We start from the raw sequence: 17,333 nt of genomic DNA, 5'->3' as shown, positions 1-17,333 counted from the left end.
ATTAACTGCACAAATTGTTTGTAAAACATGTGTGTTTGAACAATGTGAAATCTGCGCATCCTAAAAAGGAAGAGGATAACAGTAATTTTCAGGGAACAAGAGAAATAACCATGCCTGTGGGGCCAGGCAGAACAGAGTCATATTTCTCTTCTTGCAGAAAGCGAATAGGAGAAATATAGCTGAATTCTTTCCCAGCAAGGAATATCCCTGGGAAAGGAAGGCATTCCCAGGGGGAGGTCTCTAAAATGGCTGCTCTGGGAGTGTCTGTCTTATGTGGTTGAAGATAAGGAATGAAATACACCCTGGTCTCCTGCAGTGCCCTCAGGCTTGCTAGGACTAGGAAATTCCAGCCTGGCGAATTCTAGTCAGACCGGTTGTCTGCTCTCGAACCTGTTTCCTGTTAAGATATTTACCAATGACAATGTGTGCCCAGTGGGACATGGAACCTCATCAGTAATTCTAATTTTACCCTGGCCTTGTGATCTTGCTCTGCCTCTCTGCCCTTGTGATCTTTTATTGCCCTTTCAAGCATGTGATCTTTGTGACTTACTCCCTGTTCGTACACCCATCCCCTTTTGAAATCCCTAATAAAAACTTGCTGGTTTTGCAGCCCAAGGGGCATAATGGAAACTGCCAATATGTGATGTCACCCCTGGAGGCCCAGCTGTAAAATTTCTGTTTGTACTCTTTCTCTTTATTTCTCAGACCAGCCAACACTTAGGGAAAATAGAAAAGAACCTACATTAAAAGATTGGGGGCTGGTTCCCCTGATAAGTGGTAGTTCCTTTTGACTCATCTTACACAATATCCAAGTAGAATTCCACCACATGGAATACTTACTATTTCTCAAAACCCTTTCTTCTCTATGCTGCTGGTGTCCATGCTACGTTCTGTCATGGTGTTTCTCCTGCCTTATTGTCCATTTCTACTGAGTCTCCCCATTGACTCTGTGGTCTTTATTGACCTGACTTTGTTTTTGGAAATCTCTATGAAATTTACCCTCTAGATGATATTAGATACTAACAGTTCAGTGAACTAAAATACTTTCTCTATAAAGGTAACACCACAAATTATATACCCAGCTAGATATAGAAAATATTATGGTTTATAGCCATTCCTAAGGTAGCATAATCCCCTAGTTCTATACTTCCTCAATAGGTTTATCTTCCCACCTCAATTTCCCAATATCTCTGAATTACAGCATAACTAATTATCTGCCTGGTAAAGCCCCAAGTTTAGAAATTATTTTTGATTCCTCTTTCAATCCTTACATCCAATCAATTACCAAGCCCTGAATACTTACACTCCCCAAATACTTAAGTCCCCCAACTCTTCTCCATCTTAGCTCCCACCACCGCAGTCCAATCAACTCTCTCCTAGTCTATTACAACAGAATCCTAATTGATCTTCACATTTACACTCTCTCTCCTCCCACTCAACCCTTCCAATTCATTCTCCAAGTAGTAGCAAAAGTTGTCTTTAAAATAAGAATTCACTCACGTCACTTCCCTCTCTAGGTCTTCTAATGACTTCATAATACATCAAGAAAACAATTTGAACTCCTTGCCACTGCTAAAAAGATTTTGCATGTTCTGTCCCTTCCCCACCTCTCCAAAGTCATATTGCTTCTCTCATCAAAGCTCACATTGAGCCAACACTGTATTTATTTCAATTGGTTGAAGTAGTCAACTAGGTATTTCTTAAGGCTTTTGATTGTGCTGTTGTCTCCTTCTGTGTTTTTATCTACTAAGCTGTTTTCTTTTCACTCGTCAGGCTTGACGTAAATATCATCTTTTCAGAGAGGCCTGACCACCCCTATATAAAGCAGGACTCTGTTTTTCTCTCTGTCTGAACTCTGATTTTTTTCATAGCATTTGCTATAATTTATAGATAATGTATTTTATTTATTTCCCCTCCCTTGGCACCTTCTCCTGGTGAGAATGTAAGTTGTATTATTGTAGGGATTATGTGTTTGCTATTTAATGTTGTATTTCTGTTGTCAACACGGAGCTTGGCATTTAGAAGTTTTATTGTATTTATAAGATTTATTTAGAGGTAAGAAGAGAGAGAAGTAGGAAGGGAGAGAGGGAAGGAGTGAGGGAAGCTGGGAGGGAGGAAGGAATAGCTGCTACATTTTATTTATTAGGTTAGAATTTTCTTTGTATTCTTTTGTAACTGGAGAAGTTTTTCATTTCCCTTTTTGTTAGAAAGAAATCCTTCATGCTTAGAGTCCAAAATGAAAATGTAACATCCCATTAAGCAGAAATATGAACCACTATTTATGCCATGTCATTAACCATCCCTATGGCACCAGTCTGTAGTACATTTCAGTTTTACCGATCCATACCTAATACAATGTAGGTTAAGACAACTAAAACAAAAGAAGTATATCTGCATCAGGAATTAAAAGCACTAAGTTCCAGCCCCAGTTCTGCCATGCATTAGCTCTATAACCTAGGACAAGCCTCTAACCTCTTTCTATCCAAACACCTTGCCTGAAAATGAAAATAACCTGTCTTTCCTATCTACTTTTAGGATTGTGGTAAAATGAAATGAAGTAATATAGGAAAGGCTTTTATAAACTTGAAGTACTATTTTAAAGGTTATATAATTTTTGCTGAAGTTAGAGTTAATGTCTTTTTTGTTTTATATTTTACTCTCAGTCCAGTTCTATACATATAAGGGATGCTTAATGCTATATCAGCTCACATATTTTGTGTTCTTTATTTCAAGTAGCAGTTTCTATCTCTGTTTATCACTGTAATGATAATATTGGCATATAATGATAATGGGACTCTGTGCTTTCTTCATATAGTACCTATTAATGGGGTATATGTCATATTAAAAGTATCTATAAATTATAAAATATAATTATCAACCTATCAACCATAGAAATTTACCTTGTTAAAATTAAAACAGAAAATGTTTAAATAATAACTAAGAGATCTAAGCAATGATTTCCTTGTTTAATTAAATACAATTTGGAATTCAAATAAAAAGATACAAGCAAATAGCATATTTCTCTTTAACCTTTATGACAATGATGAAAACTTTACACTTTTTAAATATTAGAAACCTATACTTATATCATGGATCCAAGATAACACCATAGTGTTCCCCAAGGTTAACTGATATTTATTAATGAGCAAATTAATTTCTTTGACGTAGCTATCTCAAACCAAACTTTCATGTTGAAATATGAGCCTTGTCTAACTGTATGAAAAATCCAGTCAGGCTACACCCATGTCCCTACTGCCCTTCTTCATAAACGGGCTGTTTTGGTAAAGTAAAAAGCTACATTCTGTTTAGGCATGATAGCATGGATTAGACTTCTCAAAACTTGCTTTAAAAACATATTAATTAATATTCAACATGTATATCCAGAAGGTGGTTTTTTTTTTTTTTTTTTTTTTTGCTACCACACATTGAGTTAAATTATACCCAAATTACCCATTTGGATATAAATTTTGTTGTCATTTTCATCAAAGGTATCTCAGGTAGTTCTCTTTTTCACATACAATTATAATAATCCAATTACTAGGATAATGACTTTGCAGGACTGATTGATTGTAAACTGCAACACAGTTTTTCTCTTTGTGAATATAATTGTTTTACTGTAACAGGCTTGAAAGTTTTCTGCATAGTGAAAGGATCTCAATTCTGCATTCCATGTGCAGGCAGCACACAGGAGCCTAAAGCAGGCTGAGCCAAAATTTCAGCAGCTACATGGGGTAAAGCATAAATTCACTGTGATGTTGTATTAAAGGTGGTTAATATGAAATACTCTTCTATCCTAGGTGCAATATAATATACAGATTAAGAAATGTAAGAGTTTATAGTCTTCGAATCAGTGTACCTAGAATTTCCTTGCTCCACCACTCAGGCTGGGAAAAGTAGTAAGTTCTCTACGCTTTCCTTTCCTCATTTGTAGAAGAGGAGTAATGGTAAAAATTACCTCACAAGATGCTTGAGCATTAAACATGAGATAATACATGCAAAGTGCCTGGTACAGAAGTGAGCAAGCAATTAATTTCACCATTGAATCAAATTCTAATTTGTGAATTTCATTCCATTGCTTCCATGCCACCTTTGAAAAAGCCTGAAAACCAGTCAGTTTTGGTGACCTAATATACCCCAATTTCTTTATGAGTAGAAGGAATCCAAGATGGATCATAGGCAAAATTGTGGGCGACAATATGATTTTCTTTTGCAATTTTCTCTCTCTCTCTTTTTCTTTTTTTTTTTTTCGGTTCTATGACCTTCTAGGTGTCTGCTGAAAGTAATTTCTCCAAAAATAATTTTTGTTGTTTGCCAACATTGGGCAAAACATTGTACTAGAGTTTTAAAAAGAGAATAAAACATGTCCTCTTTTCTCAAGAAATTGACAGCCTAATAGGGAAGAAATGCTATTGGTTAAGTTTATAAAACATAAATAGGAATAAAATAAATTCTAGTGGAAGACAGTAGAGAAGATATCAACAGATAAGCATGATTGATATCAAAGTCCCTTTTCATTTGATCCCTCTGTTAATTTAGATCAAAAGGAATTTGTCTATACTACATAATCTGAGCTTCCACAAAAATTTCTATTACGACATTTTTTAATCAAAGTGATCTCGAAGTCTTTGGAGTCCCTAAAACTCAGGCAGCATTGATTGGAAAGCAGTATGGAGAGGAAGCATGGTGTTTCCTCTTATATGCACTGTCTTACTCAATTCTAGAATGAATGCTTTATGACCCATTAGGAGAGAAAGCAAGATCCCATGAAGACTAGTGCATGTTCATTAAATGAAAGACAGTGCCTAGACATAGTTGGGTACTCAAAAAGTGTACATTTAATTAAACACCAGACAAATCTTCAAATAGTTAATTTCACGTGTCAACTTAAATTGATCAAAGGGTGCCCAGATAGGTGGTTAAACGTTTCTGTGTATAGATGTGAGGGTGGTTCCAGAAGACCCTAGTGTTGGAATTGATAGATGAGTAAAGCAGATGGCTCTGCCCAAACTAGATGGTCGTCATCCATTCTGTTGAGGGTCTGAAGACAGCAAGAAGGTACAGGAAGGTTGCATTAACTCTGCCCGACTTATTCAGAATATCGATCTTCTGCCCTCAGCATTTCTGGTTCCCAGGCTTTCAGACCCAAACAGAAGTCTATAGTACTGACTGTCTGGCTCTCTGAGATTTGAACTATACCACTGGCTTTCCAGGGTCTCCAGCTGGCAGACTGTGGGACTCTTGGCCTCTATTATCCTCAGAGTCAGTACTTTATAATTAATCTTTCCCTAGACACACACACACACACACACATATGTTCTGATGAATACAAACTCCCTTTATTGTAATTTCCTGTACTAGCACAAAAGAGAAAGAAAATAGAAATATAATAAATTGATCAGTAAGGCATTTAATAAAATGTGAAATTTTTCTAATTGACTCTGGAGAAATAGACTGGAGAGAAGTTGAGATAGGTGAATTTGTAGTTGGCGAAAAAACGTAGCTGAAGATTTTCAGTTAACAAGTTGGCAATCTAACTTTAAGAAAGCCTCTAGGGAACTGACAGCATTCTGCCCTTTGTCATTTTCTTTTAGTGGTTTCTGACCCTCTTACAAATAAAGGACACACTTATGAAATGTGTGGCTGATTTCAAACTTGAGATAGGATGACAATTCATGGCATAGCCAAATAAATATCCAAAACATTCTCAACAGGCTGGACTAGAAGTCAGCATTCGTCACATGAAATGGAATAAGAATAGATTTAAAATTATTCATTGCAGTTCTCATTTTGAACTCTATAAATATGGAACTGAAGGAAGACAGTGTCTGTCTTAAAGTAATTAGTGTAAAAAGAACCTAAGGGTTCTGACTGACAGTAAGATTAATATGAAAAAACTGATGTGGCTGGCAGAAATGTTAATGGTTTCTTAGATTATATAAATAGAAACTTAATGTCTAGGTAATGTGTGGCACATCAGAATCACTTTGGATATTTGCTAAAATGCAGGCTCGTAGGTCCCATCCAACATCTACTGAATTATCCAAGGTCTGGGTGTTGTGCCCTGGAATCTATCTTTAACAGTCTCATAAGGTTACTTTGATGCTGGGACCCACCTCAGTGGATTAGTGTGGATAATAATGGAATAATAAAAATAAAAGCACAGTGCCTTCACAGAGTATAAATGCTCAATAAATCATAGTTTTAAGTATTCTTTAGGGTCATTTTATTAGTTATATTGACACTTTTGTAAAATTCTTTATCCGGATCTAACTTTCCATTACTCTTACAAGGGCGACCTTTCCTGCCTGCCTTCCAGTCTTGTAGCTTTCCTAAATGTCTCCTTTCTGGTTTTGACATATGCTAATTAGGACCTACTCTGTTTAAGATATTATCCTTGGCCATGCGGAGATTTTTTAGATGCCCTCAGGCAATATATCCACCAAGTATGGGAGTTTTGACCTGTATATACTTAACTATAAGAGAACTGAAGTGCCCTAGGGCCTGAGTAAACTTTCTGGAATTGCCTGTACCCTAGCAGTGCTGTGAAAATACACGCTGCAGTAAAATACAGCACAGAAATAAGCGTTCATCTTCTGCATTCTCTTAACAGAGGGCACTTTATTCAACTAGGAGAACTTTGCCAGAGCAAGTGAAGACCCTCTTGGCAAACACCAGCCATACTCACTTCTCACCATCCCCCAATGCCCCCTACTCTCTGCTCACCACTCTCCATGTCCCTCCCAGAGCCACTGATCCCATTCCACCAGAAGATCACATCTTAGAAATGCCCCAGACATCGTTGGACATTTTTTCATGCTTCATGAGCTTCAAAATCTGTTAAAAATTTAATGTGCTTATGAATATCTAACAAGCTCCTGAATAGCTTATATGCTATTGTTAAAAAACTCCAAATATTAATAAGTATTAGTAAAACATTGCTGTTAATAGTAAATCAGCTAAGCATCAAAATGCTACCTGGAAAAGCAAGCAGAATAGACATTCCGATGTTAAAGGCATCAAGAGCGAGACTCTTAAAGAGCCTATGAAATCATTTAAAAGTGAGATTAAAAAGTTGGGAATTTCATACATATTTAGCATTGCCTGAGAAATGGCTCTACAGTTTTTTTCACTCTAGAATGTTACCAAAGCTGCAGCTAATTGCATTTCTGCTGCTACAAAAACACTTTTTTCATGCCTCAGTGATTCATGAATCTTCCATTGTGTGTATTTATTAGGCGGCAGCTTTTGTAGACAATGACAGAGAATAAAATGCTTCCAGAGGAAACACGATTCAGGTGTCTCTTTTTGGGTTATGCAGTGTCAGATTGGTCCTATTGTGCTTCAGAGAGCATTTATTATTTTGTGATCTGACTACAGACAGGTTTAAGATCCAGATCATCATCTTACTTAAAGAGTGTGAATAAAATAAATGATTCAAAAAAGAAAAATAAGAATGGAGCATTTCGATGATGATATACTCTCAATTCAAAACAGTTTATGGAGGGAACAAACATGCCATGCAAATGAGAAGCAATTTTAGAAGGGGGAGAGTTCTGCTTCATCACAACTAATTATTACTTGAATGTTTATTAGTAGTATGAGAACTCAATGTCTATGGCCATACCACCCTGAACGTGCTGGATCTCATCTGAAAAGGAAAAATGGCTTCTACTTTCAACAGTGAGATAGAAACAAAAGCTCTTTTTCATGATGCTTAACAAAAAATGTGCAGCCTTTGAATTTTATTTTTCTTTTTTTCTTTTCTTTTGAGATGGAGTCATGCTCTGTTACCCAGGCTGGAGTGCAGTGGTGCAATCTCAGCTCACTGCAAGCTTCGCCTCCCAGGTTCATGTGATTCTCCTGCCTCAACCTCCCCAGTAGCTGGGACTACAAGTGCACGCCACCATGCCTGGCTAATTTTTTTTTCTTTGTATTTTTAGTAGAGACAGGGTTTCACCATGTTGGCCAGTCTGGTCTCGAACTCCTGACCTCAGGTAATCCACCCACCTCAGCCTCCCAAAGTGTTGTGATTACAGATGTGAGCCACCATGCCCAGCCTGAAATATTTTGTTTCAATAAAATAATATAAATATTTTGAGTAAAAGACCACCATGACAAAAGGAAGTCATGGACTTGACTAAGAATGACCAAATGAGCAAACTGTATGCTCTAGATATCATCAATCCCTGAGAGTATCAGAAATAAAATAATAATAATGGCACCATGCCCTCAAATAATGGACTAGTAATGTTTCCAACTCAGGATGATAAATGCTCCATTCAGAATTATCTTTTAAAACTCAGTCAATAGAAATCATTGCACAGAGTTTGTTCCATACTACTTATAAAAAGATGATGTCATTTTATCTCTGAATCTCAGGAATATTGCTCAGTTCCCAGTGCCTCACAGATTTTAATAAATATTTGTTTCTTTTTTTTTTTTTCAGACTTTTGATTCACTTTCACATTTCTTTTTTTTTTTTTTTTTTTAAATTTATTTATTATTATTATACTTTAAGTTGTAGGGTACATGTGCATAACGTGCAGGTTTGTTACATATGTATACTTGTGCCATGTTGCTGTGCTGCACCCATCAACTCGTCATTTACATCAGGTATAACTCCCAATGCAATCCCTCCCCCCTCCCCCCTCCCCATGATAGGCCCCGGTGTGTGATGTTCCCCTTCCTGAGTCCGAGTGATCTCATTGTTCAGTTCCCACCTATGAGTGAGAACATGCGGTGTTTGGTTTTCTGTTCTTGTGATAGTTTGCTAAGAATGATGGATTCCAGCTGCATCCAAGTCCCTACAAAGGACTCAAACTCATCCTTTTTTATGGCTGCATAGTATTCCATGGTGTATATGTGCCACATTTTCTTAATCCAATCTGTCACTGATGGACATTTGGGTTGATTCCAAGTCTTTGCTATTGTGAATAGTGCTGCAATAAACATACGTGTGCATGTGTCTTTATAGCAGCATAATTTATAATCCTTTGGGTATATACCCAGTAATGGGATGGCTGGGTCATATGGTACATCTAGTTCTAGATCCTTGAGGAATCGCCATACTGTTTTCCATAATGGTTGAACTAGTTTACAATCCCACCAACAGTGTAAAAGTGTTCCTATTTCTCCACATCCTCTCCAGCACCTGTTGTTTCCTGACTTTTTAATGATTGCCATTCTAACTGGTGTGAGATGGTATCTCATTGTGGTTTTGATTTGCATTTCTCTGATGGCCAGTGATGATGAGCATTTTTTCATGTGTCTGTTGGCTGTATGAATGTCTTCTTTTGAGAAATGTCTGTTCATGTCCTTTGCCCACTTTTTGATGGGGTTGTTTGTTTTTTTCTTGTAAATTTGTTTGAGTTCTTTGTAGGTTCTGGATATTAGCCCTTTGTCAGATGAGTAGATTGCAAAAATTTTCTCCCATTCTGTAGGTTGCCTGTTCACTCTGATGGTAGTGTCTTTTGCTGTGCAGAAGCTCTTTAGTTTAATGAGATCCCATTTGTCAATTTTGGCTTTTGCTGCCGTTGCTTTTGGTGTTTTAGACATGAAATCTTTGCCCATGCCTATGTCCTGAATGGTACTACCTAGGTTTTCCTCTAGGATTTTTATGGTATTAGGTCTAACATTTAAGTCTCTAATCCATCTTGAATTAATTTTCGTATAAGGAGTAAGGAAAGGATCCAGTTTCAGCTTTCTACTTATGGCTAGCCAATTTTCCCAGCACCATTTATTAAATAGGGAATCCTTTCCCCATTTCTTGTTTCTCTCAGGTTTGTCAAAGATCAAATGGCTGTAGATGTGTGGTATTATTTCTGAGGACTCTGTTCTGTTCCATTGGTCTATATCTCTGTTTTGGTACCAGTACCATGCTGTTTTGGTTACTGTAGCCTTGTAGTATAGTTTGAAGTCAGGTAGCGTGATGCCTCCAGCTTTGTTCTTTTGACTTAGGATTGTCTTGGAGATGCGGGCTCTTTTTTGGTTCCATATGAACTTTAAAGCAGTTTTTTCCAATTCTGTGAAGAAACTCATTGGTAGCTTGATGGGGATGGCATTGAATCTATAAATTACCTTGGGCAGTATGGCCATTTTCACAATATTGATTCTTCCTATCCATGAGCATGGTATGTTCTTCCATTTGTTTGTGTCCTCTTTGATTTCACTGAGCAGTGGTTTGTAGTTCTCCTTGAAGAGGTCCTTTACATCCCTTGTAAGTTGGATTCCTAGGTATTTTATTCTCTTTGCAGCAATTGTGAATGGAAGTTCATTCCTGATTTGGCTCTCTGTTTGTCTGTTACTGGTGTATAAGAATGCTTGTGATTTTTGCACATTAATTTTGTATCCTGAGACTTTGCTGAAGTTGCTTATCAGCTTAAGGAGATTTTGGGCTGAGACAATGGGGTTTTCTAAATATACAATCATGTCATCTGCAAACAGGGACAATTTGACTTCTTCTTTTCCTAACCGAATACCCTTGATTTCTTTCTCTTGCCTGATTGCCCTAGCCAGAACTTCCAACACTATGTTGAATAGGAGTGGTGAGAGAGGGCATCCCTGTCTTGTGCCAGTTTTCAAAGGGAATTTTTCCAGTTTTTGCCCATTCAGTATGATACTGGCTGTGGGTTTGTCATAAATAGCTCTTATTATTTTGAGGTACGTTCCATCAATACCGAATTTATTGAGCGTTTTTAGCATGAAGGGCTGTTGAATTTTGTCAAAAGCCTTTTCCGCATCTATTGAGATAATCATGTGGTTCTTGTCTTTGGTTCTGTTTATATGCTGGATTATGTTTATTGATTTGCGAATGTTGAACCAGCCTTGCATCCCAGGGATGAAGCCCACTTGATCATGGTGGATAAGCTTTTTGATGTGTTGCTGAATCCGGTTTGCCAGTATTTTATTGAGGATTTTTGCATCGATGTTCATCAGGGATATTGGTCTAAAATTCTCTTTTTTTGTTGTGTCTCTGCCAGGCTTTGGTATCAGGATGATGTTGGCCTCATAAAATGAGTTAGGGAGGATTCCCTCTTTTTCTATTGATTGGAATAGTTTCAGAAGGAATGGTACCAACTCCTCTTTGTACCTCTGGTAGAATTCAGCTGTGAATCCATCTGGTCCTGGACTTTTTTTGGTTGGTAGGCTATTAATTGTTGCCTCAATTTCAGAGCCTGCTATTGGTCTATTCAGGGATTCAACTTCTTCCTGGTTTAGTCTTGGAAGAGTGTAAGTGTCCAGGAAATTATCCATTTCTTCTAGATTTTCCAGTTTATTTGCGTAGAGGTGTTTATAGTATTCTCTGATGGTAGTTTGTATTTCTGTGGGGTCAGTGGTGATATCCCCTTGATCATTTTTAATTGCGTCGATTTGATTCTTCTCTCTTTTCTTCTTTATTAGTCTGGCTAGTGGTCTGTCAATTTTGTTGATCTTTTCAAAAAACCAACTCCTGGATTCATTGATTTTTTGGAGGGTTTTTTGTGTCTCTATCTCCTTCAGTTCTGCTCTGATCTTAGTTATTTCTTGCCTTCTGCTAGCTTTCGAATGTGTTTGCTCTTGCTTCTCTAGTTCTTTTAATTGCGATGTTAGAGTGTCAATTTTACATCTTTCCTGCTTTCTCTTGTGGGCATTTAGTGCTATAAATTTCCCTCTACACACTGCTTTAAATGTGTCCCAGAGATTCTGGTATGTTGTATCTTTGTTCTCATTGGTTTCAAAGAACATCTTTATTTCTGCCTTCATTTCGTTATGTACCCAGTAGTCATTCAGGAGCAGGTTGTTCAGTTTCCATGTAGTTGAGCGGTTTTGAGTGAGTTTCTTAGTCCTGAGTTCTAGTTTGATTGCACTGTGGTCTGAGAGACAGTTTGTTATAATTTCTGTTCTTGTACATTTGCTGAGGAGTGCTTTACTTCCAATTACGTGGTCAATTTTGGAGTAAGTATGATGTGGTGCTGAGAAGAATGTATATTCTGTTGATTTGGGGTGGAGAGTTCTATAGATGTCTATTAGGTCTGCTTGCTGCAGAGATGAGTTCAATTCCTGGATATCCTTGTTAACTTTCTGTCTCGTTGATCTGTCTAATGTTGACAGTGGAGTGTTGAAGTCTCCCATTATTATTGTATGGGAGTCTAAGTCTCTTTGTAAGTCTCTAAGGACTTGCTTTATGAATCTGGGTGCTCCTGTATTGGGTGCATATATATTTAGGATAGTTAGCTCTTCCTGTTGAATTGATCCCTTTACCATTATGTAATGCCCTTCTTTGTCTCTTTTGATCTTTGATGGTTTAAAGTCTGTTTTATCAGAGACTAGTATTGCAACCCCTGCTTTTTTTTGTTCTCCATTTGCTTGGTAAATCTTCCTCCATCCCTTTATTTTGAGCCTATGTATGTCTCTGCGTGTGAGATGGGTCTCCTGAATACAGCAGACTGATGGGTCTTGACTCTTTATCCAGTTTGCCAGTCTGTGTCTTTTAATTGGAGCATTTAGTCCATTTACATTTAAGGTTAATATTGTTATGTGTGAACTTGATCCTGCCATTATGATATTAACTGGTTATTTTGCTCATTAGTTGATGCAGTTTCTTCCTAGCCTCAATGGTCTTTACATTTTGGCATGTTTTTGCAATGGCTGGTACCGGTTGTTCCTTTCCATGTTTAGTGCTTCCTTCAGGATCTCTTGTAAGGCAGGCCTAGTGGTGACAAAATCTCTAAGCATTTGCTTATCTGTAAAGGATTTTATTTCTCCTTCACTTATGAAACTTAGTTTGGCTGGATATGAAATTCTGGGTTTAAAATTCTTTTCTTTAAGAATGTTGAATATTGGCCCCCACTCTCTTCTGGCTTGTAGAGTTTCTGCTGAGAGATCTGCTGTTAGTCTGATGGGCTTCCCTTTGTGGGTAACCCGACCTTTCTCTCTGGCTGCCCTTAAGATTTTTTCCTTCATTTCAACTTTGGTGAATCTGGCAATTATGTGTCTTGGAGTTGCTCTTCTCGAGGAGTATCTTTGTGGCGTTCTCTGTATTTCCTGGATTTGAATGTTGGCCTGCCCTACTAGGTTGGGGAAGTTCTCCTGGATGATATCCTGAAGAGTGTTTTCCAACTTGGTTCCATTTTCCCCCTCACTTTCAGGCACCCCAATCAGACGTAGATTTGGTCTTTTTACATAATCCCATACTTCTTGCAGGCTTTGTTCGTTTCTTTTTTCTTCTTTTTTCTTTTGGTTTCTCTTCTCGCTTCATTTCATTCATTTGATCCTCAATCGCTGATACTCTTTCTTCCAGTTGATCGAGTCGGTTACTGAAGCTTGTGCATTTGTCACGTATTTCTCGTGTCATGGTTTTCATCTCTTTCATTTCGTTTAGGACCTTCTCTGCATTAATTACTCTAGCCATCAATTCTTCCACTTTTTTTTCAAGATTTTTAGTTTCTTTGCGCTGGGTACGTAATTCCTCCTTTAGCTCTGAGAAATTTGATGGACTGAAGCCTTCTTCTCTCATCTCGTCAAAGTCATTCTCCGTCCAGCTTTGATCCGTTGCTGGCGATGAGCTGCGCTCCTTTGCCGGGGGAGATGCGCTCTTATTTTTTGAATTTCCAGCTTTTCTGCCCTGCTTTTTCCCCATCTTTGTGGTTTTATCTGCCTCTGGTCTTTGATGATGGTGATGTACTGATGGGGTTTTGGTGTAGGTGTCCTTCCTGTTTGATAGTTTTCCTTCTAACAGTCAGGACCCTCAGCTGTAGGTCTGTTGGAGATTGCTTGAGGTCCACTCCAGACCCTGTTTGCCTGGGTATCAGCAGCAGAGGCTGCAGAAGATAGAATATTTCTGAACAGCGAGTGTACCTGTCTGATTCTTGCTTTGGAAGCTTCCTCTCAGGGGTGTACTCCTCCCTGTGAGGTGTGGGGTGTCAGACTGCCCCTAGTGGGGGATGTCTCCCAGTTAGGCTACTCAGGGGTCAGGGACCCGCTTGAGCAGGGAGTCTGTCCCTTCTCAGATCTCAACCTCCGTGTTGGGAGATCCACTGCTCTCTTCAAAGCTGTCAGACAGAGTCGTTTGCGTCTGTGCAGAGGTGTCTGTGTGTCTTAGTTTACTGTGCTCTGTCCCCAGAGGTGGAGTCTACAGAGACAGGCAGGTTTCCTTGAGCTGCTGTGAGCTCCACCCAGTTCGATCTTCCCAGCAGCTTTGTTTACCTACTTAAGCCTCAGCAATGGCGGGCGCCCCTCCCCCAGCCTCGCTGCTGCCTTGCCGGTAGATCACAGACTGCTGCGCTAGCAACGAGGGAGGCTCCGTGGGTGTGGGACCCTCCCGGCCAGGTGTGGGATACAATCTCCTGGTGTGCCTGTTTCCTAAAGCGCAGTATTGGGGTGGGAGTTACCCGATTTTCCAGGTGTTGTGTGTCTCAGTTCCCCTGGCTAGGAAAAGGGACTCCCTTCCCCCTTGCGCTTCCCAGGTGAGGCAATGCCTCGCCCTGCTTCAGCTCTCGCTGGTCGGGCTGCAGCAGCTGACCAGCTCCGATCGTCTGGCACTCCCCAGTGAGATGAACCCAGTACCTCAGTTGAAAATGCAGAAATCACCGGTCTTCTGTGTCGCTCGCGCTGGGAGTTGGAGACTGGAGCTGCTCCTATTCGGCCATCTTGCTCCGCCCCCAAATATTTGTTTCATAGTGTGTGATTGCAGAATGTCAGAAATTCTAAGAGTTACAGAAAAATGCAAATGATACAGGGAAGAGATTGGCAAACACTTTCTGTAGAGATAGTAAACATTTCAGGCTTTGTAGGTCATATAATCTCTCATACACAATTCTGTCATTGTAGAGAAATCAGCCATAAATTAGTAAATGAATGGGTATGACCGTTTTCCAATAGAAATTTCCTTACAAAATCAAGATGTAAATAGTAGGTTGCAGTTTACTGACCCTAAATAGAACAAACTTGGTCATTGTCCTCATTTAGGTGTGGTAAGTGAAGGAAATAGGAAAACAAATACCAAACCTCTGAAAAGGATTTTTTGCTTCAATTAGGATGGCGTAGGTGGAATTCAGCTCATAGTCCTACTGAAAGACAGTCCATAGTTTACATTAGGGTTTACTCTGTGGTACATTCTGTGGGGTTTGATAAATGCATAATATCATGTATCCATCATTATGCTATCATATAGAATAGTTTAACCACCCTAAAAATTCTCTGTGTTTCATTCACCTAGTTTTTGTATCCCATTTGTGTGATAGATCTTTCTAGAACCCTTTACTTTGAGTCTGTGGGTGTCATTACATGTGAGATGGGACTCTTGAACACCACAGAAGGATGGCTTTTGCTTTTTTTAAATCCAATTTGCTATTTTACAACTTTTAAGTATAGGATTTAGGCCATTTATATTAAAGGCTAATATTGAATTAGCCACCAATCACCATAAGCTAAGTGAGAGAGTTTCTCTCAGTTATTAGTCCATTCTCATATGGCTATAAAGAATTACAAGAGACTGAGCCCGGGCGCAGCGACTCACGCGTGTAATCCCAGCACTTTGGGAGGCCGAGACAGGTGGATCACGAGGTCAGGAGATCGAGACCATCCTGGCTAACACAGCGAAACCCCGACTCTACTAAACATACAAAAAACTAGCCGGATGAGGTGGTGGGTGCCTGTAGTCCCAGCTACTCGGGAGGCTGAGGCAGAATGATGTAAACCCGGGAGGCGGAGCTTGCAGTGAGCTGAGATCCGGCCACTGCACTCCAGCCTGGGCGACAGAGCGAGACTCTGTCTCAAAAACAAAGAAACAAAAAACTACATGAGATTGGGTAATTTATGAAGAAAGTAGGTTTAATTGACTCATAGTTCTGTAGGCTATACAGGAAGCACGACTGGGAGGGAGTTTTTTTTTCTCCAACTAGGATGAAAAGGGATTTTTTCTCCAACTAGGTGATATTCAGCTCATAGTCCTACTGAAAGAAACTGAAAGCTGTATTGAGAAACAACAACAAAACCCTTGCTGTTTGAAAAGATTGGAAAGCAGCAAGTGCAGCCAGCACTTAGGGGTACAAAACCCAGAGCGGGGGAAATTCATCCAGGTGAGCCATAGGTTCCTATTAGTCTCTCTTTGTGGTGTCAGACAACTAAACAGTAGGCAATGTCCTAAGACAAGGCTACCAAAGTGTGGTGCAGAGGGCCTCTGTAAACTGTTTACACCAATATATATTATTGAGATAATTAGAGTATGTGACAGATTTCGAAATATTTGTCATAATTTAACAGTAATTTTGGGTGCATTTTATCTAGTAATTTTAAAAACAAGAATATTTTTATGTCCTTTATGTCTTTTATTCAGTAAATCTTTTCAGTAATTCATACTTGCTGTATTTTATGGAAGTGCTATGTAGGGACAAATAAGACATTTTTTTTTTTTTTTTTTTTTTTTGAGACGGAGTCTCGCTCTGTTGCCCAGGCTGGAAAGCAGTGGGCAATCTCGGCTCACTGCAAGCTTGGCCTCGCGGGTTCACGCCATTCTCCTGCCTCAGCCTCCCGAGTAGCTGGGACTACAGGCGCCCGCCCCCACGCCTGGCTATTTTTTGGTATTTGTAGTAGAAACGGGGTTTCATCATGTTAGCCAGGATGGTCTCGATCTCCTGACCTTGTGATCCGCCCACCTCGGCCTCCTAAAGTGCTGGGATTACAGGCGTGAGCCACTGCTCCCGGTCATAAGACATTTTCTACAAGAAAAATTTGAGACGAGCCAGCCTAGACTGTACAGCTATCTTATTGGAGAAAGGAAACAAATTGGAGCTCAGAGCTACAAGGCAGCCAGAATGCGAGGGTCCAAGGTCCCAGAGAACTAAAAGAACTAAGTCCAGTATTCCATACAAAAAGTACCCTTGAATTTGTCAGACCCTCAACTGCAAAAACCCAGAGTGAGAGACAGAGAAACTAAGCAGAAAACGACGGCTTAGAAACCAAAAACGCAAAAAAGGAAACTGGCATTTTCACGTTGATGAGGAGATACAAGTCAGAGCTCTAGACCTAACAAGGAGGAGAAGATCCTGGACTTTTTTTGCAAACTTTCAATAGAGATCCAAAGAATAAAGGCAAACAGGAAACACTTACAGGAGAAAGCCGACAGGAGAACAGGAAGTGAGCCAAATCTCCCGCACAATTCACTTTCAGAACCCTTGCTGCAAGGGAATCTGGGAAATGTGGACTTTATCTTGCTAACCTCTCCTACTAAAAGGAAGTCCTAATGCCTCCTTAGGTTGTCCAGAATTCATACACAATATTAAAGGTCCAAACAAAAACAAAAGTAGCCAAACACATGATCCCACTTAACATAATTCAACCACCTCCTGAACAAA

This window comes from Macaca thibetana, chromosome 12 (assembly GCF_024542745.1).
Source record: "Macaca thibetana thibetana isolate TM-01 chromosome 12, ASM2454274v1, whole genome shotgun sequence".
NCBI classification, from domain to species: Eukaryota; Metazoa; Chordata; class Mammalia; order Primates; family Cercopithecidae; genus Macaca; species Macaca thibetana.
The sequence above is the reverse complement of the archived record's forward strand: the minus strand, read 5'-3'. Positions refer to the sequence as shown.